At 38.1% G+C, this 25,390-nt stretch overlaps 1 long non-coding RNA gene across 1 annotated transcript in view; it reads left to right on the forward strand.

Annotated features, from left to right (window-relative positions):
- The first annotated feature begins 326 nt into the window (after positions 1 to 326).
- The window catches only part of LOC143666611 (uncharacterized), a 141,589-nt gene continuing 116,525 nt past the window's right edge, over positions 327 to 25,390 (forward strand). Inside the window, exons 1-2 of the long non-coding RNA XR_013167694.1 lie at positions 327 to 525; positions 9,109 to 9,200. This is a non-coding gene — a long non-coding RNA (uncharacterized LOC143666611). The remainder of the gene's footprint in view (positions 526 to 9,108; positions 9,201 to 25,390) is intronic.

Consider the following 25,390-nt stretch of genomic DNA (forward strand, 5'->3'; position numbering starts at 1 on the left):
AAAGCACTTGCGAGCAATATCTGCATAGAGTACCATGTAAACAGCAGCCATCATTGTGTTAGTTCATTGACCTTCAAGATAATCCTGCAAGGAAAGAATTATTATTATTGAGATTTACAAATGAGAACTGAGGTTAAGTGACCTTTCCAAGGTCACACTGAAAGTATTTCATTTGCCAAAACAAACAAACAAACAAAAAATACAATCCTTTCCCAAATGCTTAAGTTATCTGGGGGCCAATGGACCCGTGTTACCCCTTGCTCTGATGATAGGAGGCAATAACAATACTGATAATACTTTTCTTGTAGGGTTGTCCTGAAGGTTAAATGTGACAGTTAAAGAGAGTGAGGCAAAATTCCGTTTCCAGTCACGGCCAAGCAACTCCCACCAGATCAACCTTTCAAAGATAACAGCTATAAACTCTGGACAAAATGTAAAAACTGACTACCTGAAGACACTGTGGTGTGACCAAAACAGGCTGGTGCTAGAGGGATGTTTCTGCAAAGAAAAAAGGGACAGTATTGAGTGAGTTTCACATTTCTGAGGGCGGGGCAAATCTGTGCCATATAGGTGGGATATGTGTGCAGCTAAACTCTGTAGAAAACCTGGTCTTACTGGCCCAAGAACAAGTATGGGCAACATAGCCTTTGGAAAGTGAGGTGTGAGTCCTGAATCCTGGAGAGATCTGCAGAAGGGGAGCCCCAAATTCTGCATATGGACTCTGCCAAAATCTCTGGCTGAGCACATGTACACAGGGCAAACTCTAGCTAAGGCTACTTAATTGCCTCCTTTAAAACATAAAAAAATTAAAAGGAATGAGACAGCCTGCTTCCAAATGATAGGAAAGGGTGTCTAAAGGTATAGTTAAGAGAAAAGCATAGTAAAAGCTAGTGTATAATATGCTACCATTGTATTGTTTAAAAATACACATATGTAAACATACTTATATACAGACATACTTTTTTATGTCTAGGATATATCTGAAAGGATATATAAGAAACTGGTAACAGTGATTGCCTCCTGGGAAGTCAATTGGATGGTTGGCAGAACTCCTTTTTACCATTCATTGTGTTTTTTTGAAACATTTTTAAATTTGTGAAATATATGCAGAAAAGTGATAAATTTCAAAGTGCAGTTTAACAAGTTTCAAAGCACGGTATGGGTTACAGTTCCGCAATTTCAGGTATTTCCTCCTAGTTATTCTAGTCCACTGGAAACTAACAAGGAATAGCAATATAATGATATAATAGTTGCAGTCATTTGTTAAATCCTGTCTTCTCTGTTACAACTCCTCCTTTGCCTTTGATCCTTCTCCCAATCTTCAGGAATATCTGGGATTCTCTAACTTCATGTTGACAAGAGGTGTCGACATTATCGGAAGGGGGATACAGCTAGTTGGTGCTCTTGGATAGCCTAGTGCCTCTGGGTTTCAGGGCTTCTCTTGCATAGAATCATTCTGGAGGTTTTAAGTTACTGAAAAATAAACTTAGTGGGTTATAGAGTCTTAGATAAACCCCAAGGTATTCTTTAGCATTTTCAGGAATCCTGTTGGTTGGGGTTTGGCATACTGTGACAATTTGCGATATCTAGCTGAAGCTTATAAAAGAATAACCTCTAGAATAGCCTCTCGACTCTATTTGAAATGTCTTAGCCATCAATACCTTATTTTATTACAGTTCTTTATTCACTTTTGGTCGGGAAGACATTGTTGATTACATGATGCCACGGCCAGGCATCCCTGGGAATCATGTCCCATGTGGTGCAGAGGGTAATGAGTTTACTTGCAAAGTCAGGCTCAGAGAGAGAGAGGCCATATCTGAGCAACAAAAGAGGTTCTCTGGAGGTGACTCTTAGGCATAATTATAGTTAGGCTTAGCTTCCCCATTACAGAAATAAGTTTTTTAAGAGCAACCCTCAAGATTGAGGGCTTGGCCTATTAACCTGTCCCTAATGCTTGAGAGAGCATCAGGAATTTCCCAGGAGGGGAAGTTTGATAGTTCCTTATTTTTCCTCCAATCCCTCAAGAGACTTTGCCCAATGCTTTTTTTTCAATTGTGAAAAATAACATATATACAAAAAAGCAATAAATTTTAAAGTACGTAACCAACAATTGGTTGTAGAACAAATTTCAGAGTTTGATATGGGTTATAATTCCACAGTTTTAGATTTTTCCTTCCAGCTGCTCCAAGATACTGGAGACTAAAAGAAATATCAATATAATGATTCAGCAGCCATACACATTGGTTAAATCCTATCTTCTCTGTTATAACTACACCTCTTTGATCTTTCTCCCAATCTCTAGGAGTATTTTGGCTATGATCATTCTAACCTTTTCATGTTGGAAAGGGCTGTTGATGATATGGGGATAGGGGGATGGAACTAGTTAACATTCTGGAGAGGTTGGCCTCTCTGGGTTTCAGGACTTGTCTGAGCTATGAAACTATCTGAAGGTTGTAGGTTTCTGGAAAATATAATAGTACAGGGAACTTTGTGGAATCTCAGATAAAGCCCTAGGTGTTCTTGAGGGTTTGCAGGAATAGTTTTGTTTGGCAAACCATGATAGCAGCAATTTCTAGCTGAAGCTTGCATAACAGTAGCCTCCAGAGTAGCCTCTCGATTCCATTTGAACTCTCTCAGCCGCTGGTACCTTATTTATTACAATTCTTTCCCCCTTTTGGTCAGGAAAGCATAGTCAATCCCACAGTGCCAAGGGCAGGCTCATCTCTAGGAGTCATATCCCATGTTTCCAGGGAGATTTTCACCCCCCAATACTTTTTTTAAAAACAGTTTTAATTACAAAATATAACATATATACAAAAAAAAAAAGCAATACATTTCAAAGTACATTGTAACAAGTAGTTATAGAACAGATGTCAGAGTTTGGTATGGGTTCATGTTCCACAATTTTAGTTTTTTCCTCCGAGCTGCTCCAAGATACTGGAGACTAAAAGAAATAGCAGTATAATGATTCAGCAGTCATGCTCATTTGTTAAATCCTATATTCTCTATTACAACTCCAATTTTTAGAGGTATTTGAGCTCTGCCCTTTCTAACTTTTCAAAAAATATTTTTATTGAGAAATCTTCACACACACAGTCCATACACAGTCAGTGGCTCACAATATCATCACATAATTGTGAATTCATCACCATGATCATTTTAGAACATTTGTATTACTCCAGAAAAAGAAATGAAAAGAGAAAAACTCATATATCCTTATCCCTTCCTCTCATTGACCACTAGAATTTCAATCTACCTAGTTTTTCACCTTTATCCCCCCATTATTTTTATCCTTATTTTTTTCACTCATCTGTCCATACCCTGGACAAAAGGAACATCAGACACAAAGTTTTCACAATCACACAGTCAAACTGTAAAAGCTATATAGTTATACAATCATCTTCAAGAATCAAGGCTACTGGAACAGAGTTCAACAGTTTCAGGTACTTCCCTCCAGCCACTTCAGTACACCACAAACCAGAAAGGATATCTATATAATGTATAAGAATAACCTCCAGGATAACCTCTCAACTCTGTTTGAAATCTCTCAGCCACTGACACTTTATTTTGTCCCAGTTCTCTGTTCCACCTTTTGGCCAAGAAGGCTTTCTCATTTCCATGATGCTGGATCCCAACTCATCCCGGGAGTCTGTCCTAGGTTGCCAGGGAGATTTACAGCTGTGAGAGTCATGTCCCACATAGGGGGACCCCCCATATTTTTTAATTATCTGGAATGTATCAGGTATTACATTAAGCTATTCAGAATAGCAAGATCTCATTCCCAATTCTAGGCTCCATGTATTTAGGTTGTATAAACGAACTGGTCAGGCAGGTTAAGTTAGATTGTGTGCTACAGAAAATTTAAATTTTGGGCAAAATAAACATCACTTCCTTTGGTCTCATACCAAAGGTGAATTTCTAAAATACAAACAGTATCAGCCTTTACCCTGTATTCTGACTTACCTTAGTCTCACTCAGCCAGATCGGCTTCATTCTTATCGCTAATTGAAGTCTGATATCTTTTTCACCTTCTTTAACAGTTGCAATATGGAGTAATGCTGATTTTCAGAGCTGCCAAACTCTCATTCTGAGTCTTAGGTGTCACACAGGTACCCAAAGTTCCAGGGAAATATCAGGTTATGCAAATAGAGCACAGCATCTCTGAATTTAGAATTAAAAAGCAAAAACAAAAACACTTAAAGCTCTGGAATAAATATGACTGCTGTAAGAGCTTAAAATCTAGACCTAATATCCTTATAAGTATTTTCTAAAAGAGACCATACAATATTTGTCCTTTTGTTTCTGGCTTATTTTGGTCAACATAATGTCTTTACAGTTCATTCACCTTGTTGCATGCTTCACTACTTCATTCCTTTCTGTAGCCACACAATATTCCATCATATATATACAACACAGTTCACCCTTCTGCTTCTCAGTTGATGTACCCTTTGGCCATCACCGTTCATTAAATATCACGAATAATGCTGACGTATATTATTCAGCATTATTATAAACGTGACTATAAATGTCAGTTTGCAAATGTCTATTCAAGTCCCGGATTTCAGTTCTACCAAGTATATTCTATTTTGTCAAATGCTTTTACAGCATCAGTTAAGATGATCATGTGATTTTTCCTTTTTGATTTGCTAATGGGCTGTATTACACTAATTGATTTTCTTAAACCACCCTTGCATGACTGGAATGAACCCCCTTGGTCATGGTGTAGAATTTTTAAAATGTGACTTTGGATTCGATTTACAAGTATTTGTTGAGAATTTTTGCTTCTATATCCATTAGTGAGATTGGCCTGTAGTTTTCCTTTCTTGTAGTATCTTCAGCTGGTTTTGGAATTAGAGTGATGTTAGCTTCATGATATGAGTTAGGTAATGTTCCTTTTTCTTCCATTTTTGGGAAGAATTTGAGCAAGATTGGTGTTAGTTCTGTTTTGAATGCTGGTAAAATTCACCTGTGAAGTCATCTGGCCCTGAACTTTCCTTTTTAGGAAGGTTTTTTATTACTGATTGAATTGCTTTACTTGCGATGGATTTCTTGAAGTCTTCTACATCTTCTCAAGTCGGTGTAAGATGTTCATGTGTTTCTAAGGTGTGCTGGTTTGAAACTGTTATGCATCCCAGAAAAGCCATGGTCTTCTACTCTAATCTCATGGGGGCAGACCAATTGTTTGGGTGGGACTTTGGAAGCTATGACCCTGCCCATTGAAGGTGGGTCTTAATCCTTTTCTGGAGCCCTTTATGAGAGAGAGCTCAGAGCCGATACAGAGCAGCAGAAAGTTCAGATGCTTGGAGATAGATAGAAGCTCAGAGAGGAGGTCACTGGTACCAGGAGCTGAAAATAACGAAACCCAGGAGCAAAGGGTCAGCAGACAGCCCCATTTCTCTTCCCATGTGACAGAGAAATCCCGGAAGTGATTGGTCTTTCTTGAGTGAAGATATCCTCTTGTTGATGCCTTAATTTGGACATTTTCATGGCCTTAGAACTGTAAATTTATAACCTAATAAATCCCCTTTATAAAAGCCAATCCATTTCTGGTATATTGCATTCCAGCAGCATTAACAAATTGAAACACTAGGAAATTGTCCATTTCCTCTAAGTTGCCTGGTTTGTTGCTACACAGTTGTTCATGGTATCCTCTTATGATTTTTTTTTTTAATTTCTTCAGGATCCATAATAATGGCCCCCTTCTCATTTGTGATTTTGTTCATTTGCATCTTCTCACTTTTTGACTTTGTCCGTTGGTCTTCTCAAAGAACCAATTTTTGGTTTTATTACTTCTATTTTGTTGTTGTTCTTCTTTAGTTCATTTATTTTTGTTTTAATCTTAGTTATTTCTTTTCTTCTATTTGCTTAGGGTTAGTTTGCAATTCTTTCTCTAACTTCTTCAGTTTTTCAGTTAGTCTTTGATTTTAGCTCTTTCTTCCTTTTTTTAATATATATATATTTTTAATAATTATGCACAATTGATTTTATAACATTTATCCTTGTATAAATATCATATTTTATGAAAATAAATTCAGGGGTGGAACATCAACATCATTGGACATGTATTTTGACAAGATATTTAAGCATTTATGAAATAAACAACTCCAAATAATATGCCAATTATAATTTTGGAGATAGTTTATTAGGTTTATTTTAATATTAGGTTTTAACACTATCAGGTTTATTTTGATATTATTACAAGTACATATTTAAAACTTTTTGTTAAATGCCTGCTTATATACTTCAATATTTATGGGAAATCATTTTTTTCTCATACATTTGCCTTAGTTATTCATATATGCAAGAAATCAATAAATGCATTGTGTCATAAATGTTGCATCATAATTTAGGGATTTTTGTGAGGTACACTTTAATATTATGATACAAAATCTTTGAAATAGTTTCCTTCATTGTTGAGCTTCTTTATATAGCTTATGTAAATGCACACACGTCTATTCTAACCATTTTAAGGTTTTATTTTCACTTTTATGAAATTATTCTATCTCAAACACTTTTTAATTTTTATAAAAATATTTCTATCAAGGGATAAAAAAAATCCCAAAGGCATTTTGAAAGTATTTCATAATTTTGTCACTAATTAGACATTTTAAGTGTGCCATTTTTAAAAATCCTTACATGTAAATTTGTTTATGATAATTGGGTGAGCATTTAGTGTGTATTTGCTTGATTTCAAATGAGGTTAAGTGGTTTTCTGTACATGTATTGACCCTTTGGAATTATGATAAGTGATGCATCATCAAATAAATTGTCCCTTTTTCCATTGATTTTCTTCCTTTTAATCTATGCATTTAGAGCTATAAATTTATCTCTCACTACCACCTTTGCTGCATCCCACAGATTTTGATATGTTGTATTCTTGTTTTCAGTCATCTCCAGATATTTATTGATTTCTCTTGCGGTTTCTTCTTAGACTCACTTATTGTTTAAGAGTGTGTTGTTTAACCTTCATATATTTATGAAAGTTCTGTTTCTTTGGTGAATATTAATTTACAGCTTCATTCTATTACGATCAGAGAAACTGCTTTGAATAATTTCAATCTTTAAAAATTTTTAAAGACCTGTTTTGCACCCCAGCATATAATCCATCCTGGAGAATGTACCATGAGCACTAGGGAAGAATGTATATCCGGATGATTTGGAGTATAATGATCTATATATGTCTGTTCAGTCTAATTCATTTATCAAATTCATTTATAAGTTCTCTGTTTCTTTGTTGATTCTGTGTCTGGTGGTCTATCTATAGAGGAGAATGGTGCATTGAAGTCTCCCATTATTTTTGTGGAAATACCTATTGTTCTGTTCAGTTTTTTTTAATTTTCTTAACTTTTTTATTGTATAATATAACATCTATACAATGCAAACAAAGAAAAAAGCAATAGTTTGCAAATCATTCTTTTTTTTTACCTTGTATTTTTTTTGGTTGAATCTTTTTTTTTTTTTACTTTTTTATTAATTTTTAGATTTTTTTAAAAACTATAACAACAAACAAATGCAAACATTCTTAACTTTTGATCATTCCGTTCTACATATATAATCAGTAATTCACAATATCATCACATAGTTGTATATTCATCATCATGACCATTTCTTAGAACATTTGAATCTATTCAGAAAAAGGAATAAAAAGAAAACAGAAAAATTCATACATACCATACGCCTTACCCCTCCCTTTCATTGATCACTAGCATTTCAATCTAAATTTATTTAAACATTTGTTCCCCCTATTATTTCTTTTTATTCCATTTGTTTTACTCATCTGTCGATAAGGTAGATAAAAGGAGCATCAGATACAAGGTTTTCACAATCACACAGTCACATTGTGAAAGCTATATCATTATACAATCATCTTCAAGAAACATGGCTACTGGAACACAGCTCTACATTTTCAGGCAGTTGCCTCTAGCCTCTCCATTACATCTTGACTAACAAGGTGATATCTATTTAATGTGTAAGAATAACCTCCAGGATAACCTCTTGACTCTGTTTGGAATCTCTCAGGCATTGACACTTTTTTTTGCCTCATTTCACTCTTCCCCCTTTTGGTCCAGAAGGTTTTCTTAATCCCTTGATGCTGAATCTCAGCTCATTCTAGGATTTCTGTCCCACATTTCCAGGAAGGTCCACACCCCTGGGAGTCAATGTCCCACATAGACAGGGGGAGGGCAGTGAGTTTGCTTGTTGTGCTGGCTGGAGAGAGAGGCCACATCTGAGCAACAAAAGAGGTTCTCTTGGTGGTGACTCTTAGGCCTAATTTTAGGTAGGCTTAACCTATCCTTTGTGGGGTTAAGTTTCATATGAACAAGCCCCAAGATTGGGGGCTCAGCCCATTGCTTTGGTTGTCCCCACTGCTTGTGAGAATATCAAGAATTCCACTTAGAGAAGTTGAATTTTCCCTCTTTCTCACCATTCCCCAAAGGGGCTTTGCAAATATCTTTTTATTCACTGTTCAAATCACTCTGGGATTTATTGGGGAATCAGTCTGGACAAACATACAAAATCTTATGCCCTACTCAAGGTTCCATGTACTTATGGTGTTCAATTAAGCTGTCTACATATTATATTATATTAGGAAATGCACTAGACAAAATATAAATTTTGAACCAAATAAACATTTTTTTTGCTTTAATCTCACACAAAAGTTGAAATTTTAAAATATTAATTACCATCTATTTTCAACACCCTGCAGTAATGGCATTCCTTTGCTCTCCTCATGCAAGTACATTTTTAAAATTTGTACATTTAGTCACTATCATTATACATTCTAGACATTCCTAGATTATACCATCTCAGTCTTTATCATCTATCTTTCTTTCTGATTTCACTTGTGCCCCCAGCCCTCCTCCCTCTATCATTCGCACATTCAGCTTCATTCAGTATTTTAACATAATTGTATCACAGTTAGGTAGTATTGTGCTATCCATTTCTGATGGTCTCAATGACATTTTCCAAGTTCATTCACTAATGTCAGTTCATTCAGTAAGACTATACAGTATTTGTCCTTTTGTTTCTGGCTAGTCTCACTCAGCCTAATGTCCATAAGGTCCACCCATATTGTTACATACTTCATAACTTTATTCTGTCTTACAGCTGCATAATATTCCATCGTATGTATATACCACAGTTTGTTCAGCCACTCTTCTGTTGATGCACATTTTGGCTGTTTCCATCTCTTCACAATTGTAAGTAATGCTGCTATAAACATTGGTGTGCAAGTGTTCATTTGTGTCCTTGCCCTCTTGTCCTCTGAGTAGATACCTGACAATGGTATTGCTGGGTCATATGGTAATTCTATTTTTAGCTTCCTGAGGAACCGCCAAACTGTCTTCCACAGTGGTTGCACCATTTGACATTCCCACCAATAGTGGATAAGGGTGCCTCTTTCTCCACATCCTCCCCAGCGCTTATCGTTTTCTGTTTTATTGATAATGGCCATTCTGGTGGGTGTGAGATGATATCTCATTGTGGTTTTGATTTGAATTTCCCTAATAGCCAGGGAAGTTGAGCATCTTTTCATGTGCCTTTTGGTCATTTGTATTTCCTCTTCTGAGAAGTGTCTGTTCAAGTCTTTTGCCCATTTTGTAATTGGGTTGTCTTTTTGTTGTTGAGTTGAACAATCTCTTTATATATTCTGGATACTAGACCTTTATCTGATATATCATTTCCAAGTATTGTCTCCCACTGTGTAGGCTGTCTTTTTACTTTCTTGACAAAGTTATTTGATACATAAAAGTGTTTAATTTTGAGGAGTTCCCATTTATTTCTTTATTTCTTCAATGCTTGTGCTTTGGGTGTAAGGTCTAGGAACCTGCCTCCTATTATAAGATTTATAAGATACTTCCCTAACAGTTTTATGGTCTTAGATATAATGTTTAGGTCTTTGATCCATTTTGAGTTAATTTTTGTATAAGGTCTGAGATATAGATCCTCTTTAATTCTTTTGCATATGAATATCCAGTTCTCTAGGCACCATTTATTGAAGAGACTGTTCTGTCCCAGGTGAGTTGACTTCGCTACCTTATCAAAGATCAATTGTCCATAGATGAGATGGTCTATATCAAAACAGTCTATTCTATTCCATTGGTCAGTATATCTGTCTTTATGCCAGTACCATGCTGTTTTGACCACTGTAGCTTCATAATACACCTTAAAGTCAGGTAGCGTGAGACCTCCAACTTCATTTTTTCACATGTGAAGCCATCTGGTCTTTTTTGGAGGGGGAGCTTCTTAATGACTGATTCAATTTCTTTACTTGTGATTGGTTTGTTTAGGTCATCTGTTTCCTCTCGAGTCAAAGTTGGTTGTTCATGCCTTTCTAGAAAGTTGTCCATTTCATCTACATTGTCGAATTTATTAGCATAAAGTTGTTCATAGTATCCTCTCATTACTTCCTTTATTCCTATGGGGTTGGTGGTTATGTCTCCTCTTCCATTTCTGATCTTATTTATTTGCATCCTCTTTATTCTTCTTTCTGTCAACCTTGCTAAGGGTCCATCAATCTTATTGATTTTCTCATAGAACCAAGTTCTAGTTTTGTTGATTTTCTCGATTGTGTTCATGTTCTCAATTTCATTTATTTCTACTCTAATCTTCATTATTTCTTTCCTTTTGCTTGCTTTGGGGTTAGTTTGCTGTTCTTTTTCTACTTCTTCCAAGTGAAAAGTTAATTCCTCAATTTTTTCCCTTACTTCTTTTTTGATATAGGCATTTAGGGCAATAAATTTCCCTCATAGCACTGCCTTTGTTGCATCCCATAAATTTTGATATGTCATGTTTTCATTTTCATTTGCCTTGAGATATTTACTGATTTCTCTTGTAATTTCTTCCTTGACCCATTGGTTGTTAAAGAGTGTGTTGTTGAGCCTCCATATATTTGTGAATTTTCTGGCACTCTGCCTATTATTGATTTCTAACTTCATTCCTTTATAATCTGAGAAAGTGTTTTGCATGATTTCAATCTTTTTACATTTATTGAGACTTGCTTTGTGACCCAGCATATGGTCTATCCTTGAGAATGACCCATGAGCACTTGAGAAGAAGGTGTGTCCTGCTGTTGTGGGGTGTAATGTTCTATAAATGTCTGTTAAATCTAGCTCATTTGTTGTAGTATTAAAATTCTCTGTTTCTTTATTGATCCTCTGACTGGATGTTCTGTCTATTGATGAGAGTGTGGAATTGAAGTCTCCAATTATTATGGTAGATGTGTCTATTTCTCTTTTCAGTGTTAGCCTCATGTATTTTGGAGCATTCTGGTTCGGTGCATAAATATTTATGATTATTATGTCTTCTTGTTGAATTTTTCCTTTTATTAATACATAACGTCCTTTTTTGTCTCTTTTAAATTTTTACATTTGAAGTCTAATTTTTTGGATATTAGAATAGCTACTCCTGCTCTTTTCTGATTGTTATTTGCATGAAATATCTTTTCCCAACCTTTCACCTTCAACCTATATTTATCCATGGGTCTAAGATGTGTTTCCTGTATACAGCATATAGATGTGTCTTGTTTTTTAATCCTTTCAGCCAGTCTATGTCTTTTGATTGGGGAGTTTAATCCATTAACATTTAGTGTTATTATTGTACAGGTAGTACTTTCTTCTACCATTTTTGATTTTTGGATTTTATATGTCATATCTACTTTTCCTTCTTTTTACCTTTACTCATAGTCTTCCTTTCTACACTCTTCTCCACACCTCTCTCTTTGTCTTTTCATATCTGTCTCTAGTGTTCCCTTTAGTATTTCTTGCAGAGCTGGTCTCTTGGTCACAAATTCTCTCAGTGATTTTTTGTCTGAGAATGTTTTAATTTCTCCCTTATTTTTGAAGGACAATTTTGCTGGATATAGAATTCTTGGTTGGCAGTTTTTCTCTTTTAGTAATTTAAAATATATCATCCCACTGTCTTCTTGCCTCCATGGTTTCTGCTGAGAAATCTACACATAGTCTTATTGGATTTCCCTAGTATGTGATGGATTGCTTTTCTCTTACTGCTTTCAAGATTCTCTCTTTCTCTTTGACATCTGACATTCTGATTAGTAAGTGTCTTGGAGTACATCTATTTGGATCAATTCTGTTTGGGGTAACTGCACTTCTTAGATCTGTAATTTTAAGTGTTTCATAAGAGTTGGGAAATTTTCAGTGATAATTTCCTGCATTAGTTTTTTGCCTCCTTTTCCCTTCTCTTCTCCTTCTGGGACACCCACGACACATATATTCATGTGCTTCATTTTGTCATTCAATTCCCTGAGTCCCTGCTCATATTTTTCCATTCTTTTCCCTATATTTTCTTTTTCTTGTCAGATTTCAGATGTTCCAACCTCCAGTTCATGAATCCTATCTTCTGCCTCTTGAAATCTGACATTGTAGTTTTCCATTGTCTTTTTCATCTCTTCTACTGTGACTTTAATTCCTATAAGTCCTGTGATTTGTTTTTTCAGACTTTTGATTTCTTCTTTTTGTTCATTTGTTGCCTTCTTTATATCCTCCCTCAATTCATTGATTTGATTTTTGATGAGGTTTTCCATGTCTGTTTGAACATTCTGAATTAATTGTTTCAATTCCTGTATCTCATTTGAATTGTTGGTTTGTTCCTTTGACTGGGCCATATCTTCAATTTTCCTAGTGTGACTCGATATTTTTTGCTGGTGTCTAGGCATTTAATTACCTTAATTAGTTTATTCTGGAGATTATTTTCACTTCTTTTACCTAGGATTTTCTTGCTGGATGACTTTGTTGTCTATCTGTTCTTTGACATTCAGTTCAGCTTATTCTGGACCTCTAACTTAGGTTTTGTTTAACAGGAGAATTTTTCAGTTCTTGTTTTCTTTTTCTTGCCCTGCCTGTATGGTGCCTTCCCCCACCCCCCACCCACACACTTAGGAGGGTCTACTTAGATATTATAGTCCCCATCCAGATTTTCCCAGACCAAACTGGCCTCCTATCAGGAGGACAAAGTCACCTGCATCAATTTTCCCTGAGGGTGAGACCCAGCAGGTTGAAAGACTTTCCTGTGAAGTCTCTGGACTCTGTTTTTCTTATCCTGCCCAGTGTGTGGTGCTTGTCTGCCTGCAGGTCCCACCAGCATATGATGATGTGGTGCCTTTAACTTTGGCAGACTCTCCCTGCAGGGGACGTGGTGGAGACAGAGGAGAGGTTGTAGGCTGGTTTTAATGGCTTCAAATTACCAAGCCCTGGTGTCTGAATTCCTTGAGGGAGGGATTCCACCTGAGTTGCGCTTCACCCCTCCCCTGGGGAAGGCACAAGGTCCAGACAAGCCCTCAAACGAGCTTGTTTCTGCCTATGCCTGGGGCAGTTGCAGCCTGAGTAGCCCTGACACTGTATCCAAAGGGAGTCAAACCTTTGTAGAAACACAGCCACAAAAAATAAAGAGAAAAATCCTTCTCAGATCAGGACCCCCATTCCTTGGGTTTGCCAATCAAGAGCATAAGTTGGTATGTTGCTTTGTGCACTTTCAGATCCTATGTGCCCCCTCCTTTCCTTCAGGGCCCAGACCCTTTCAAGTATTATGTGCTATCCAATCCAAAAAACCTCTTTTTCTTTTTTCTTTTTCCATCAGCCCTGCCCCCTTGGGCAAAAATCAGCAACCTCCACTTTGACCAGGTTCAGCTGAGCTGGGGGCCTATTTTTAGCAGTCAGAATTTGTGAATTAATTCCATAATTAAAGTTTAGTTGGGATCAGCCCCTGCTGCTGCTAAAGTTTTTCCTTTCACCTCTGGGAATCACCCTGTGTGGGAGAGGCGCTGGCCTCTGTGGCTTGGGGAACTCATAGTTCTGGGGGGGTTCGCAGCCGGTCCAGCTGGTCCGGACTGGGGTATGCTGTGTGTCTGGTCACTGCTGTGGCCCCAGCAGTTGTTCTGTACTGTTTCTAGCTATTTACTAGCTGCTCTGGAGGATGAACTAAATCCCACACCTCGCTAAGCCTCCATCTTGGCACTGGTTCCCCTCTCTTCAGTTTTGCCAATGTTTACTTCATGTACTTTTGAGCTCCTTGTTGGGAGCATAAACATTTATGTTTATTATTTCTTTTTGGTAAATTGTCCCTTTTATTAATATGTAGTGTCCTTCCTTGTCTCTTATGATGTCTTTACATTTAAAGTTTATTTTGTCTGATATTAGTATAGCTACTCCTGCTTCCTTTTGGTTACAGTTTGTGTGGAACATCTTTTTCCATCCTTTCACTTTCAATCATTTGTATCCTTGTGTCTAAGATGAGTCTCTTTTAAGCAGCATGTAGATAGATCATACTTTTTAATCCATTCTGCCAATCTGTTTAATTGGGGGATTTAATCCATTCACATTCAAAGTTATTTCTGTAAAGACAGTACTGGAACCATTTTCCTTTGGTTTTTGTCAGTTCTATTTTTTCCTTCCTCTCTTTATATCCTTTAAGTTACCCTTACTAAATACTCTTCAATTCTGTGTCCTTCTCCAGACCTCTCACTCCTGTCTTTTGTTCTCAGCTGACAGAGCTCTCTTTAGTATTTCTTGCAGGGCAGGTCTCTTGTTAACATATTCTCTCAGCACTTGTTTGTCTGTGAAGATGTGAAACTCTCCCTCACTTTTGAAGGGTGACTTTGCTGGGTAATGAATACTTGTCTGACAATTTTTCTATTTCAGAATCTTAAATATGTCATGCTACTTTCTTCTCACCTCCATAGTGCCCATTGAGTATCAGTACTTGGTCTTACATGGCTTCCCTTGTATGTGGTGTTCGCTTTTCCCTTGCTGCTCTCAGGATTTTTTCTTCTTCAGCATTTGACAATCTGATTGGTATGTGTCTTGGAGTAGTCTATGTGCAATTTATTCTATTTGGAGCTCATTGGATTCTTTGATTTGCATATCTTTATGTATCTTATAAGGGGTGGGAAATATCCCCCAATTATCTTTTTAAATATTCTTCCTAACTCTTTACTCTTCTCTACTCCTTCTGGGACACCAAATAATTCTTATATTTGTGTATTTTATGTTGTCCATCATTTCCCTGATATCCAATTCAAATTTTTCCATCTTTTTTACCATTTGTTCTTTTTTGCATTTGCATTCAATTGCCCTTCATCTTGTTCACTTATTCTTTTTTCTACTTCTTCAAATCTGCTGTTGTGTCTCAAGTATATTTTAAATTTGATCTACAGTATCCTTCATTTCCATAAGATCTGCTATATTTTTATTTACTCTTTCAAATTCTTCTTAACGTCTTCTAGTGTCTTCTTGATATCCTTTATGTCTTTGGCCAACCCACTGAGGTCATTTTGGAGATTTGTATGTACTTTTTGTGTGGTTGTTTCAAATTCTGTGTCTCCTCTGGCTTTTTAGTTTGGTCATTTGACTTGGTCATATCTTCTTGCATCTTCATGCATTTTGATTTTCTCCTGGCTTCTTAGCATTTGATTATCTTGATAAGATTCTTTTGAAAATTGATTTCCCTCACTCACCTAAGATTTTATAGTTGCTTGGGTTTGCATTGAAGGTCTCCTTTGGATCTTGGTTTATCAGTAATTCCCAGTCTATGCAAGGCCAAGGCCTCCCACAGATGTCCCGCAAGTCTTTGGACATCTATAGGAGATTTGGCAGGACAGCAATTTTCCAAGGAGCACTTTCCCTGTCTTCCCAACAAATGGCATTCTTGGGCCACCTCTTCCCCTCAAGCCCACTTTCCCCTGACTGCAGCAGCCGGGTGGGTGGGGTCCAAACCAGGTGGAATTCCAGTTAGTGGAACAAGTCTCCATACATACTAGAGACCACCAGTTGGCCCAGTGGTGGTGGGTGGGCACTGTGCACTTTGGCAGAGAATCTGCTTGAAGGTATGATGGGTGTGGTGATTCCCAGGCTTATGAGTGGAAAAACCTTTGGCTGTGGGGTTGAGAGTTTCACCATCCCCAGCCCTCAGCCAGCTCAGAAGTGTCCTGTAGTCGGTCACCCACAAGATTCCTGCCCATCATGTACCTGTGGCTCACTGGGTGGGGGTAGTAGAGCTCTTGGTGCTTCCATGTGGTTCTCTCACTTGTCCCTGCCTCTTCATCCATGCAGGTTATGAGTGCCATGGGCTTCCAAAGAGATACAGGCAGTGGAACATAGAATGCCTCTCTTGCCTGCTAATTGTCAGATTGGCTCTGCAGCCCCACTCCTCCTGAGGAGAGGGACCCCCAGCCTTCCCCCAAATCAGGCACCTGCAGCAGCCTGCTTCAGGGTTGGGGGGTAGGCACTGCGCACTGCAGCAACTTCTCTGTGTGTGGCTAAAATAAGTTTGTTGAGTCCCAAATTCCCACAGGGAAGCTCCTGGCTGTGGGTCTGAGAGATGACTCCCCAACTGTTTGCAGAGATGCAAATGCAGGAGTGCTCAGCTCCTCCCTCACCTACCTTAGGCCGGTGCACAGCAGCCAGCTCCAGAGGTAGTCACAATTGAATAAACTCACCCCATCCTTTTAATCATAATTTCTCTGCTTTTCCATCCAGGTTCCCCCTATATAATGTAGAAGTCCCTCTCTGGCTTCTTATACACTAGAACTGCTGCCACTGTTGTTTTCTGCCTTCTCTCTAATTATTCCATGATGTAGAAGTTTAGCTCTGCCTCTCCTATCCACCATCTTCTCCATTGTTTTCAAAGTTAGAATTATTGAGGTATAATTTCCATACCATAGAATTCACATTGTTTAGTCTATAGTTCTTTGGATTTTCATAAACACAAAGAATAGCATAACTGCCACATTCAAGATATACATGTGCTGGTTTGAAACTGTTTATGTACTCCAGAAAAGCTATGCTCTCTTTAAAAAAATATTTTTATTGAGAAATATCCATATATATACAGTCCAACATATTATGCAATCAATGGCTCACAATATCATCACATAGTTGTATATTCTTCACCACGATCATTTTTAAAACATTTGCATCACTCCAGAAAAGGAAATAAAAAGAAAAAAATAAGAACTCACACATCTCATAACCCTTACCCCTCCCTATCATTGGCCCACAGTATCTGAATCTACCCAATTTTTACCCTTTATTTCCCCCTATTATTTATTTATTTATTTATCCTTTTTTTTTCACTCATCTGTCCATACCCCAGATAGAAGGAACATCAGATACAAGGTTTTCACAATCACACAGTCACATTGTAAAAGCTATTTAGTTATACAGTCTTCTTCAAGATTCAAGGCTATTGGAACACAGTTCAACAGTTTTACGTACTTCCCTCCAGCATCTCCAATACACCATAAACTAAAAAGGGATATCTGTATAATGAGAAGAATAACCTCCAAGATAACCTCTCAACTCTGTTTGAAATCTCTCAGCCACTGAGACTTTGTTTTGTCTCATTTATCTATTCCCTGTTTTGTCAAGAAGTCTTTCTCATTCCAATGATGCTGGGTCCCAGCTCCTTCCCAGGAGCCATGTCCCACATTGGCAAGGAGATTTAGGGGGTAGGGCCGTTGAGTTCACCAAGTTGGCTTAAAGAGAGAGGTCACATCTGAGCAACAAAAGACGCTCTCCAGGGGTGACTCTTATGTCTAATTTTAAGTAAGCTTAGCCTCTCCTTTGCAGGAATAAGCTTCCTAGGGGCAAGCCCCAAGATTGAGGGCTCAGTCTATAGAAGTGATTGTCCCCACTGCTTGTGAGAATATCAGGAATTCCCCAGATGGGGAAGATGAATATCTCCTCCTTCCTCCCCAGTCCTCAAAAGGAACTTTGCAAATACTTTTTTTATACTCTGCCCAAATTACTCTGGGATATATCAGGGCATCACACTAATCTGTACAAACCAACCAGATCTCATACCCTAGTCAAGATTCCATGTAATTATGGTGTTCCAGTAAACTGACCATGCAAGTTAAATTAGATCATGTGCTACCCAAAATGCACTATCAAAATTATCAAGAAACAGCTCAGGGACTAAATCCCAGTGTTAATATTTTAAAATGTTCAAATGTACAGTGTGCAACAAAAAATTATAACATGAACAAAGAGACAGGAAATGATGGTCTATCCAAAGGAAGAGGATAAAAATCAAGAAAACATCAATGAAGAAGGCCAAACTGTGGATGTACCAGGCAAAGACTTTAAGAAAATGATCTTCAATGTGTTCAAGGAAATGAAGGAAAATACAGAGAAATAACTAAGCGACATCAGGAAAACAATGAATGAGCAATGTAAGAATCTCAATAAAGAGAAATATTAAAAAGGACCCAAAGAATTTAAGAACTACTTAGGGGGAGAGGCAGGACATGATGGCAGCATAGGGAGGTGTGGAATTTAGTTAGTCCTCTAGAGCAGCTAGAAAAGAGCCAGAAACTATCTGGAATAACTATTTAGGGGACATCCATGACTGGACACACAATGTTCACTGGTCTGGAATGGGTGGAAAGGCTGAGGACAGAGGACTGAAGTGTAAGTTAAGTGAACGGTGAAGTCTGGGGGCCCTCCCCCACTGGCTCAGCAGGTGGCTGGAGACACTTCCTGGTGGGAAAAAGAGATAGACTCTACCTGGAGCAAGGAACATTGCTCAATCAAGCTCCAATTGCTGTTTTTGTTTTTGTTTTTGTTTTGCATGGGCAGGCACTGGGAATGGAACCCGGGTCTCTGGCATGGCAGGTGAAAATTCTGTCTGCTGAACCACCTGCACACTGCCCCCAACTGCAGTTTTAATTAACAAATTTGGACTGCTGAATACAAAAGCACGGAGAAACCCACAGGAAACAGGGAAGTAACCCTGAAATCTCTCTTTCCTAGCAGGAGAAGGGGTGAATGAAGAGAAACAAACAAACAAAAGCAAAACAAAACAAAAAACACAAACAGAGGCTTCTGGAGTCAGCTGAGCTCAGAATCCTGGAAAAGGGTTGTGCCCATTTACAGAACCGAGTTACCGACTCCAGCTCTTGACTGGCTGACATTGGGGGCTGGGAACTGGTTCTGAAAAGGAACTTTATTCTCTCTCTCTCTCTCTCTCAGTATTCTAAATTGCTCTTTAAAGAAAGTCTCAGGCACTTCCCATTCTCAGGGCTGACCCAGGCAAGGGCAGAGATAAGATAGGTTTGACAGACGAAGTGAAGACAATAAATCCCCAAAGGGTGTATCTTCCCCAATAAAAGGGGGAGCAGGGTCCGGTTCAGGTCCCAGGAGCTGGGACTCAGAAGCAGCTTAAGCTTCCCTTCCACCCCAGCCTCTGTCTCAGCCACGCCCCTGGCAGGCTGAATTAAAGGCTCCACACCACTTTACTCCAGTGGGGAGCTGCCGGCTGACAAGTACCCCCTGCTGGTCATGACAGGAAAAGCGCAAGCCTAGAGACTCCACAGTAAAGTCAGACAACCTGCTGGGTCTCATCCTCAGGAAACTGTATACTGATTACGCCCTCTTCCTGAGACCTGGGCCTGCCTTGTCTGAGAACATCTGATTGGGGTCGATCATATCTGGAGAAACTCTCCTCAAAAAAAGGTTCCATTTGGCAAGGCAAGAACCAGAAAAACAAGAGCTGAAAACATTTAAAGAGAAGCTGTGCTTAAGATCTAGAGTAACTTGAACTGAATGCCAGAAAAGCAGAGAGAGAACAAAACCAACCAACAAGAAACCCTGGGTAAATCAGTGAAAAGGACCTCCAGAATAAACTAATCAAAGGTCAGATGCCAAGACACCAACAAAAAATTATGAGTCATGCTAGGAAAAATGAAGCTATAGCCCAAAGGGATAAAGTAACGCTCCAAATGAGGTACAGGAGTTGAAATAACTAATTAATGTTCAGTCAGACAAGTTAAATCAAGTCAAAAATCAAATCAGGGTGGGCCACAGTGGCTCAGTGGCAGAGTTCTCGCCTGCCATGCTGGAGACCTGGATTTGATTCCCGGTGCCTGCCCATGCCAAAAAAAAAAAAAAAAAAAAAAAAAAAAAATCAAATCAGTAAATTGAGAGAAGATATGACAAAAGAGAGAAAGGATACAAAGAAGATATGGGATGGCCATAATGAACTTGAAAGCTTGGAAATACAAATGGATGAATGTATGGAAGTCAAAGGCTCAACTGAAGAGACGAAAAACACAATGTAGACTTATAACAGAAGATGTGAAGAGGCAGAAGAAAGGTTTTGTGAACTGGAGGACAGGACATCTGAAATCCTACACACAAAAGAACAGATAGAATGGAAAAATATGAGCAGGGTCTCAGGCAATTAAATTACAACATGAAGTGCATGAATATATGTGTTATGGGTGGCCTAGAAGGTGATGGGGATCCCAGGAAATTAGATTGTCAAATGTCAAAGACAAAGAGAGAATTCTGAAAGCAACAAGAGAAAAGTGATCCATCACCTGCAAGAGAAGCTCGATAAGACTTGGTGCAGATTTCCCAGCAGAAACCAGGGAGGCAAGAAGGCAGCAGTATGACATATTTAAGACACTGAAAGAGAAAAACTGCCATCCAAGAATTCTGTTTCTTGGATGACAAAACTGTCCTTCAAAAGGGAGAGTTTTAAATATTTTCAAAACAGTCACTAAGAGAGTTTATGAATAAGAGATACATAAGAGAGTATTTTTCTCTACAAGAAATACTAAAGGGAGCACTACAGGCAGATAGGAAAAGACAGGAGAGAGATGTCTGGAAAAGAGTGCAAAAATGAAGACTCTCAATAAAGGTAAAAAGAGAAAAAATAAGATATGATATATAAAATAAAAAAAACTGAAATGGTAGAAGAAAGTACTGCCTTTGCAGTAATAACACACGTTAATGGAGTAAACTCCCCAATCAAATGACATAGATGGTAGTATGAATTTAAAAACAGGACCCATCTATATGCTGTCTACAAGAGACCCACTTTAGGCCAAGGACAAAAATGGATTGAATGTGAAAGGTTGGAAAAAGATATTTCATGCAAACAACTGGAAAAGAGCAGGAGTAGCCATACTAATATCAGAAAAAATAGACTTCAAATGTAAAACAATTAAAAGAGACAAAGAAGGACACTATGTACTAATAAAAGGAACAATTCATCAAGAAGACATAACAATGATAAATATTTATGTTGTGAGCCAGAGTGCCCCAAAATACATGCTGTGCACACTGAAAACACTGAAGGGAAAAGTAGACACCTCTACAGTAACAGTTGAAGACTTCAATTCCCTGCTGTCATCAATAGATAGACCATCTAAACAGAGATCAATAAGGAGACAGAGGATCAGTAAGGAAAATAATGCCCTAAATGAACTAGACTTAGCAGATATTTACAGAACATTATACCCCATATTGGCAGGATACTCATTTTTCTCAAGTGCTCATGGATCATTCTCCAGGATTCACCACATGTTGGGCCATGAAGCAGGAATCATTAAATTTAAAAAGATTGAAATTATACAAAGCAGTTTCTCAGATCATAATGATATGAAGGTGAAAATCAATAACAGGCCGAAGGCTAGAAAATTCACAAATCTGTGGAGGCTAGGTAACACACTCTTAAGCAACCAGTGGTTCAAGGAAGAAATTTCAAGAGAAATCAGTAAAGATCTTGAGGCAAATGAAAATGAAACAGATCTCAAAACTTATGGGATGCAGCAAAGTCAGTGCTGAGAGGGGAATTTATTGCTCTAAATGCTTATGTTAAAACAGAAGAAAGAGCAAAAATTTAACTGTACACCTGGAGGAACTAGAGGAAGAACCTAACCCCAAAGCAAACACGGGGGGGAAATGATGAAGATTAGAGCAGAAATAAATGAAACTGAGAACATGAAAGCAAAGAAAGTCGACAAAACTAGAAATTGGTTCTTTGAGAAAATAACAAAATCAATGGACCTTTAGCTAGGCTGATAAAAAAAAAAAGAGGGAGAAAGGATGAAAATAAATAAAATCAGAAATGGGAAAGGGAACATAACTACCAACCCCCACAGAAATAAAGGAAATAATGAGAAGATACAGTAAGCAACTATATGCTAATAAACTAGATAATGTAGACAAAATGCACAACTTCCTAGAAAAGCATGAACAATCAACTTCGACTTGAGGAGAAATAGAAGACCTCAACAAACCAATCACAAGTAAAGAGATTGATTCAGCCATCAAAAAACTCTCCCAAAAGAAAAGTCCAGGACCAGATGGCTTCACATGTGAATTCGACCAAGTATTCAAGAAAGAATTAGTACCAATCCTTTTCAAACATTTAAAAAATAATGAAGTAGACAGAAAGCTACCTAATTCACTCTATGAAGCCAACATTACCCTAATACCAAAGACAGACCAGGATACTACCAGAAAAGAAAACCTAAGGCAATATATAAAATTCCAACATAATAATCATGATATTTATGCACTGAGCCTAAATGCACTAGAGTAACTTTCCAGAAACCTACAAACTCCAGATGGGCCTCTGGACCAGATAAGTCCTGAAACCTTGAGGGCCCCGCCTCTCCAGAACATCAGATAGTTCTATCTCCTTACCCTCCATTATTGACAGACATGAAAAAGTTAGAATGGCCACACAGCCCAGATACCCCTAAAGAGTGGGATGGAGAGATCAAAGTGGATAGTGGATGTGTACAGAGAAGGTAGGGTTTAACAAATGAATATGATTGCAGAATCATTAAATTGATATTTCCTTTAGTGTCCAGTATCTTAGAGCAGTTAGAAGTAAAAACCTAAAATTGTGGAATTGTAACCCATACCAAACTCAGTTCTACAACTAATTGCTGTGCTGTGTTTTGAAATTTATTGCTTTTTGTATATATTTTATTTTTTACAAAAAAGAAAGAAAAAAGTCAAAGAACAGTCTCCTATGTTCTGGAGCAGTTAGAAGGAAAAATCTGAGATGATGTTATAGTAACCCCTGACAAACTCTGGGCTCTGTCCTGTAACTACTTATTGAAGAGTGCTTTGCAAATTATTGCTTTCTTCTTCCTTTGCTTTGTATATATGTTATATTATACAATGAAAAAGTGAAACAAACAGAAAAATAGCCTAAGAGTCCTCTTGGACACCATCAAGCATAGCAATGTATGCATTTTGAAAGTCCCAGAGGGTGAAGGAGTAAAATGAGCAGAAAAAAATGTCCAAAAAAGTAATGACAGAGACCTAACCAAACTTGGAAAAAGACACGAATATACACATCCAAGAAGCTCATCAAGTCCCAAACAAATTAAACTTGTAAATGTATTAAACTTTTCTGTCGAAAGGCAGAGATTGGTGCTTGCTTTGGCAATCCTAAAGATTGGGAGAATGATCAAAGGAGAAGGAGGAGTCATAACAGAGAAGACAAGATTTAATGAATGAGTATGACTGCTGAAGCATTATATTGATTTTTCTTTTGGTCTCTAGTGTCTTGGATCAGCTAGAAGGAAAAGCCCAGGATTGTGGAACTGTAACACATACCAAACTCTGAAATAGGTTCTATAACTACTTGTTACAATGTAATTTGACATTTATTGCTTTTCTGTATATATGTTATATCTACAATAAAAAATGTTTTAAAGGAAGGCAGAGATTGGCAGAATGGATTTTAAAAAAAAGCATGGCCCAAAATATGCTATTTACAAAAAACTCAACTTAAATTCAAAAACACAAATAGGATGAAAGTGAAAGATGGAAAAAACATACCATGCAAATAGTAACCAAAAGAGAGCTGGAGTAGCTATACTAATGTCAGATAAAATAGACTTTAAATAAAAACTGTTACAAGGGAGAAAGAAGGTCACCATGTTGACAAAGGGGTCAATTCAACAAGAAGGACCTAACAATTGTAAATAACATGTACTGTGCTGGTTTGAAACTCTTGTGTTCCCTAGAAAAGCGATGTTCTTTATCCTAATCAATCTTGTGGGGCAGACCTATTGTTTGGGTGGGATCTTTTCAATTAAGTTGTTTCCATGAAGATGTGATCCACCCAATTGTGGGTGGGACCTTTTGATTAGGTGGTTTCCATGGAACTGTTTCTTTGTCTTTTCATTTAAGATGGGCCTTAATCCACGTACTGGGGTCCTTTAAGAGGGAACCATTTTGGAAAAAGCCCAGAGCTGATACAGACACCAGATGTTTGGAAATGTGGAAAGGAAGCACCCAGGGGAAGCTATTTGAAACGAAAATTCTGGAGCAAGTGTCAGCAGACATCACCATGTGCCTCCCCGTGTGAGAGAGAAACCCTGGATGGAGTAAATCAACTTTCTTCTTCAGAGTAAATGCATCTTTATCTGGATGCCTTAGTTTGGGCATTTTTATGGTCTGAAAACTGTAAACTTGTAATTTAATAAATTCCCTTTATAAAAGCCAACCCATTTCTGGTATATTACATTCCACAGCATTAGATAACAAAACAGCATGTAACAGCAAAGCCTGAAAATATATGAAGCAAATATTTATAAATTTGAAGTGATAAATAGATGGTTCTATATTTACATTAGACCATCAAAGCAGGAGATCAATAAGAATATAAAACTTGAATGATATTCTAAACCAGCTAGTCCTGACAGACATACATGCAACAATTCACCCAACAGCAGCAAAATACATGTTTTTCTCTAGTACACATGGATCATTCTCCAAGACAGATCATATTTAGGTAACAAAAACTCTCAACAATTCAAGAGTATTGAAATTATATATCATTTCCTATCACAATTGGAATAAAGCTATAAATCAATAACAAAGAGAGAAATGAAAAATTCACTAATATGTAGAAATTAAACAATATACTCAAACAACAAATGGGCCAAAGAAGAAATCACAAGGGAATTAGGAAATATCTTGAGGCAAATGCAAGTGAAAACACAACACCAAAATCTATGGAATGCAGCAAAGGCAGTGCTGAGAGGGAATCTTAGAGCTCTAAATGATTAAAATGATTACATCAAAAAAGAAGAAAGATCTCAAATCAGAGACCTACCCTCAAAACTGGAAAAACTACCCTTCCGGAGAAGATGGCGGCTTAGTAAGACAGCGCGGGTCTTAGTTCCTCCTCCAGAAAAGCAACTAAAGAAACAGAAACAATACGAAACAGCTCCCGGAGTCACGACAGAGACCAAAAAGACAGCGTACCCCATTCTGGAACGGCTGAACGGGCAGGGAGAATCTGCAGCGGTGAGATACCTGAGGGGCGCGCGTTTTCCCGGCCGGGGCGGCTGGCGACTGGGGTCCCCTCCACACACGTGGCTCCCCGGTCTGACTGGGAAAGTTGGATAGCGGGGCCCTCCCGTCACGCTTGGCGTCTCGGGCCAGCTGGGCAATTTGGACCGGCACTCCCCCAAGTCGCAGCGGCCAGCGACCCCCACCTCCACGCGCAGTTTCCCGGGCCGACTGCCCCGCAGACAGACAAGCGCCACGAGCGCCACCTACTGGGCAGGAAAAGAAAAACAGAGCCCAGAGATTTCACAGAAAAACCTTTCAACCAG

This window comes from Tamandua tetradactyla, chromosome 23, assembly GCF_023851605.1.
Source record: "Tamandua tetradactyla isolate mTamTet1 chromosome 23, mTamTet1.pri, whole genome shotgun sequence".
NCBI lineage: Eukaryota > Metazoa > Chordata > Mammalia > Pilosa > Myrmecophagidae > Tamandua > Tamandua tetradactyla.